The following is a 6,100-nucleotide window of genomic DNA, read 5'->3' as shown; positions in this document are numbered from 1 at the left end:
TAACTGACCAACAAAACAAAATCTATGTACAAAATTTTATGGGTATCGATATATAAACTTAAAAATAATATATATAGATTTTGCAAAAAAAATATATTTCACACAATTTTACAATTTGGGTGTGGTTACATCGGTTCGCCAGTTGGTAGTGTGCCTGTCAGTTTGAATGTTTAATGACATTTTACTATTTTTAAAATAACTTTTAAACAAATCAAGGAATTTGAAAATTTCTCATCTTATTTATCTAATATTCGTCAAACATTAGTTTTAGTTCTTACGTTACTAAAAATCTAACTCACACAGATGAAAGACTTTAGTATGACGCATGTTTTGTTTTGTAGTCAATGTTCTAAAAAACGAATTTTGGAGTCTTGTAGGAAATGAGCGAAATAATGTGCAATTTTTATTAAAATAAACAATATTTGACTAAAAAACGTTAGTGCTTTTTTACCCATTTTCAGTTAGAAAATTACGCTTTTTTACCCCTTTTTAATTTTTTTGCGCGCGTTTTGCTTGACCAATGTTGGCAACACTGTATTTAACATTTAATCTACCTTGTTTTATATTTATATTTTTAAAATCTTGGAAAATATACTTTCCAAGCATATGTTCTTGTCAGAGGCGGCACTCTAGTGTTTTTGCCTTCAATTTCCATGCAAGCTAGACAAGATTTGGCCAATAAATGTTGATGGAAAGTGGGTTTTAACGACATTACCACAAAATGTAATTATAGTTTAGTTTTTTATATTGTTATGTATAACGTAAATAGTGAAATTTTTTTCCTACAGCTATAAGGAGCGTTTGGAATATGTAATGCTGACCTATCGTTTCTATACATTTTCTTAACTCAAAGAGTTTACGAGTTTCAAAGAACGTTAAACGAACAGTTTACATTACGTAGCAATTTCTGTAGAGGCTCAATTGTGTTATTTTGTCATGTTTTTTGTTGCTGCGCTTAATCGCCTCTTTTGTTGTTCACTTCCATTCAATATTAATTGCTAAACATTATCGAGCCGCTGCTTACAATGCCAAGGAATGTCAAAATTCGATTTCCACACCTGCCGAAGAAATCGCCGTTAATGAATCGTTGTGTGATTCATGACCACTTTAGTGTGGGCGATACCAATTTCGCTGCAATGTAAAGTGGTCAGTGATAATGTAGTGGCCGTGGTTAATTTGTGCGAAGCGACCATTAAAGGAAGTGACGAAGTCACCGAGGATGTTTTGTGGCAAAGACGTGAATGGAATTTATAGTAATTTTTTTATGAAGATTGTGTTTTTTTTTTTTTCATTTATAGTTTTAAATATTTTCTAAATTTTATATAAAATTTACTGTCCTTACTTTTTTGATTTATTTAATAATTAATTTTCAAGTAAATTAAGTAAAAACAAGTTTAATTACAATGAAATTATAAAAATAATTACAAAAGATAAAACTGAACATTTAAAAAGAACTTTTAATAACGTTTTCTTTCAACCATTCATTGTTATTTATTTTGATCCTGATTTGTATACATAAATACAATACTATTATTTCCAAGTATTACCGAAAAAAAGTGTTTGTATTTATATACCTACATACAGTGTCTCTCATAATTATTCGAATTTGGGTAAACTATAAAAAGAAACCAAATATAATAATATATTTTGTGTGCAAAATAAATAAATTAATTTGTTATATTGTCTAGATAGTCCTTATGTTTGATATCACGCTTTTTAAAACTTGAAAAATTTGCATTGACTTAAATTAATTGTGGATTTTTTAAAAAAGTCCATGAAATTGCCTCTCAAAAGTATACAAATTTTTCCTGTATTTCATATTTGATCATATTATACGCAACACAAATTTTAGAATCGAATGGTTTTTATGCGTAATATTGTTTTAAGGGGTTACTATCCACGGAAAGGATATATTTTTGGCCCATTTGGTCCACAATTTTGGGGAATTTGTACCTTTCTTCAAGTAATATCATTAAAATGGCGATTTTTGGCCATAATTGTAAATTTTTCTCCTTATTTCCAGAGATAAAACAAAAATTTGATATTGGGACTTAAAAGACCCCTTGGGGTATCTAAAAATAATATTTTTTGTTACAAGAATCTGTATTTAAACGTTCCAAGATAAATTATTCGGATCATTCTTCTGTCGCTAATTCAATATATTGGAACTTAAGTCCATTTTTATAATACTAGGATCAACTATTTTCGGGAAAAGTTTTCTGGTATATATTCTTTTAGATATCAGCTTTTATACATTTTAAGTTTTCAATGTGTTGTGGAAGTGTACAACTCCAAAACATGCCTCGAAGAAACACCATTCAAAATAGTAAAATCATTATTTTTATATACCAATGGCCTCCATGCTGCACGGCACGATATCATTATGATCTAACTCAAAAATGTTGATATGTGTTTAAATAATATTTATTATGATCAAATTAAAACCAAAATTTTGGACTTACAGTGTTATTGTAACGGGCAACATAAGTGTGAAAGTTACGAGTAGTAAAAACTGAAATCTACTATATAGGATGACGTTTTGTTAAGGCATGTTTTGGGGTTGTATACCGCTATAATATATTGAAAATTTAAAATATATTAGTGCCAATATGTACATGAATATACACTAGACAACTTTGTCGGAAAATATCGTCCCTAGAGGTACGAAAAGGGACTTATGATCCAGATAATTCAATTAGAAACTGAAAAACGATACCAAAAATTCATCTTGGAACGTTTAAGTACAGATCCTTATAACAAAAAATATTATTTTTAGATACCTTATGGGTTCTATTAAATTCCAATATTAAATTTTGGTTTTATCTCTGGAAAAAGGGTGAAAACATTACAAATATAGCCAAAAATTGCCATTTTAATGATATTACATGAAAAGAGGGTACAAATCCCCCAAAATTGTGGACCAAATGGGTCAAAAATATATCCATGCGGTTGATAGTTACCCCTTAAAACAATATTAAGCATAAAACCATGCGATTCTAGAATTTGTGTATCGTATAATATGATCAAATATGAAATACAGGAAAAATTCGCATACTTTTGTGAAGTAGTTTCATGGACTTTTTTAAAAAAAGCACAACTAATTTAAGTAAATGTAAAGTTTTCAAGTTTTAAGGGGCGTGATATCAAAACTAAGGACTATCTAGACAATATAACAAATTAATTTATTTATTTTTCACACAAAATATATTATTCAATTTGGTTTCTTTTCATAGTTTACCTAAATTCGAATACTTATGTATTTTGTTCTTGTGTATTTTGTTCTTGTTTTTTTGTGTATTTCGTTTCGTATGTTTGGATGTCTGTTGGTTTTACTGCCTTGTGTATTTTGTTTTTTGAGTGTTTATTTCGTTTAGCGTTGTTGTTGTTCATTTTGTTTTGCTATTGCTATAATAATGGCGTGTCGTCTAATAAGCTCACATTGTGGTTGTAAAAGTACCACCGTGAAATAAGGCCAACACGGCAGGTGTTCACGTAAAGCACTTCGAATTATGTATCTGTTGTCTTTCCGGCAACAGCAGTGAACTTATCCAGAAATATAGATTTCACCGTTCATCAGTCTTTTTATCAACACGATTTTGGATTTAAACCTCAGCCACCGCGTGCATCCGAAGGGACCTCTCCAATAACCGTGATGAGACAAAAATGGCAATACAGACGAGTAAGGGAACGTATATAGTCTAATCTATAGTGTAGTCTATAGTCTAGTCTATAGTTGTATAGTCTAATCTATAGTTTAGTCTATAGTCTAATCTAAAGTGTAGTCTATAGTCTAGTCCATAGTTTAGTCTATAGTCTAGTCCATAGTCTAGTCTATAGTCTAGTCCATAGTCTAGTCTATAGTCTAATCTATAGTCTAGTCTATAATCTAGTCTATTGTCTAATCTATAGTCTAGTCTATAGTCTAGTATATAGTCTAATCTATAGTGAAGTCTATAGTCTAGGCTAGTCTATAATCTAGTCTATAGTCTAGTATATAGTCTAATCTATAGTGTAGTCTATAGTCTAGGCTAGTCTATAATCTAGTCTATAGTCTAGTATATAGTCTAATCTATAGTGTAGTCTATAGTCTAGTCTATAGTTGTATAGTCTAATCTATAGTTTAGTCTATAGTCTAATCTAAAGTGTAGTCTATAGTCTAGTCCATAGTTTAGTCTATAGTCTAGTCCATAGTCTAGTCTATAGTCTAGTCCATAGTCTAGTCTATAGCCTAATCTATAGACTAGACTATAGTCTAGTCTAAAATCTAGTCTATAGTCTAGTATATAGTCTAATCTATAGTGTAGTCTATAGTCTAATCTATAGTGTAGTCTATAGTCTAGGCTAGTCTATAATCTATTCTATAGTCTAGTATATAGTCTAATCAATAGTGTAGTCTATAGTCTAGTCTATAGTTGTATAGTCTAATCTATAGTTTAGTCTATAGTCTAATCTAAAGTGTAGTCTATAGTCTAGTCCATAGTTTAGTCTATACTCTAGTCCATGGTCTAGTCTATAGTCTAGTCTATAGTCTAGTCCATAGTCTAGTCTATAGTCTAGTCTATAGTCTAGTCTATAGTCTAGTCTATAGACTAGACTATATTCTAGCGGAAAATTAGTTAAGTACTTTAAAACCTAAAAAGTACTTTTTTTGTTATAAGTACTATTTCAAAAAAATATTTGTAGTGGTTGTAGTTTATCCTTTCCTTAATGAATTCATAGTCTAATTATTGCACAACTTTACAATTGAATTTCAGATTACTTCATTATTATGTTTTTTTTTTTTGTCAATTTTTTAATATTAAAATAAATGCAATCTTTAATCACGCTTAAATTTAACTTTACATTGTAGATTAAGAAATATTAATGCAATTCACATCTTAGTACGACTTAATATAAATTTAAGAAGAAATTATATTTCATTTTGTATTTAACTTAATATTAACGAAGGGGAGGAGATTGAGGTATAACAGCAAATAGAACCAGTCCATTTTCTGGCTAAGAAAACAAATGTACGCAACAAATTTTACATCAATTTGAGACATTTTCTTAAGCATCAATTTGATACATTTTCTTAACATTGGGAGAAACAATGAATTTAGCTCCAGTGCAGGCGGTAATATCATCAACGGTAAGACCCTCAGCGATTTCAAGAAGAGTAAGACCAGCACCCTTTTCAACTTGGAAAACAGCCTGAAAACAAAAAAAATCAAAAATTAATACATAAATTTAAAAAAGCTTTAAATTGTTCGTTTTACCTTTTCGGTAATAATTAAATCAACAACATTTTTGCCGGTCAAAGGCAAAGAGCAGGAGTCCAAAATTTTGGGAGAACCATCACGGGCATTGTGTTCCATTGTAACAACCACTTTAGTACCGGGAGCAGCTACCAAATCCATAGCACCACCCGTACCCTTAACAAGTTTACCCTGAAATTCCAAATTGATTTTTAATATATTCCACAAAATTTTAAAACTTACGGGAATCATCCAATTTGCCACTAGTAGCCAACACTTGCATAGCACCCAAAACAGTCAAATCCATATGACCACCACGGATCATGGCAAAACTGTCATCGGAACCAAAGAAAGAAGCACCAGGTACGAAGGTAACAGTTTCCTTACCAGCATTAATCAAATCAGGATCAACTTTATCCTTAGTGGGGAAGGTACCCAAACCCAAAATACCATTTTCCGATTGCAACATAACATTCATGCCCTTAGGGATGTAGTTGGAGGCGAGTACGGGCATACCAATACCCAAATTGGCATACATACCATCACGGAACTCCATGGCAACGCGTTTAGCAATACGTTCACGTACGGCCTGGGCTGGTGTGGGAGCCGATTTCTTGGTAGAGTCAGTCTCAGTAATGCGTACCTTTTCGATACGTTTCTCATAGTTGGTACCCTTGAAGATACGCTTAACATAGATGCGAGGAATATGGATTTCATGGGGATCAATAGCACCTATGGGCACAATTTCTTCGACCTCAACAATGGTGACTTTAGCAGCACGGCACATAGCGGCATTGAAGTTACGGGCAGCCTTATTGAAAACCGTAATAATTAATAATTTAAAATAAAGAATAATTCAATATTTC

General features: G+C 31.2%; 1 long non-coding RNA gene and 1 pseudogene across 1 annotated transcript; one reads left to right on the top strand and one right to left on the bottom strand.

Moving 5' to 3' along the window:
- Positions 1-539: 539 nt before the first annotated feature.
- LOC119606483 lies at positions 540-1,556 on the top strand. The gene is made up of 2 exons (XR_005231648.1): positions 540-723; positions 789-1,556. It is a non-coding gene; the product is annotated as an uncharacterized LOC119606483 (long non-coding RNA).
- A 3,232-nt stretch (positions 1,557-4,788) lies between these two features.
- LOC119606481 lies at positions 4,789-6,087 on the bottom strand (annotated as a pseudogene).
- Between the last annotated feature and the right edge of the window lie 13 nt (positions 6,088-6,100).

Source organism: Lucilia sericata, unplaced genomic scaffold (assembly GCF_015586225.1).
Source record: "Lucilia sericata isolate MDLA Ls3-8-SP2 unplaced genomic scaffold, ASM1558622v1 Contig000590F_arrow, whole genome shotgun sequence".
Classification (NCBI taxonomy): domain Eukaryota; kingdom Metazoa; phylum Arthropoda; class Insecta; order Diptera; family Calliphoridae; genus Lucilia; species Lucilia sericata.
The sequence above is the reverse complement of the archived record's forward strand: the minus strand, read 5'-3'. Positions and strand labels throughout refer to the sequence as shown.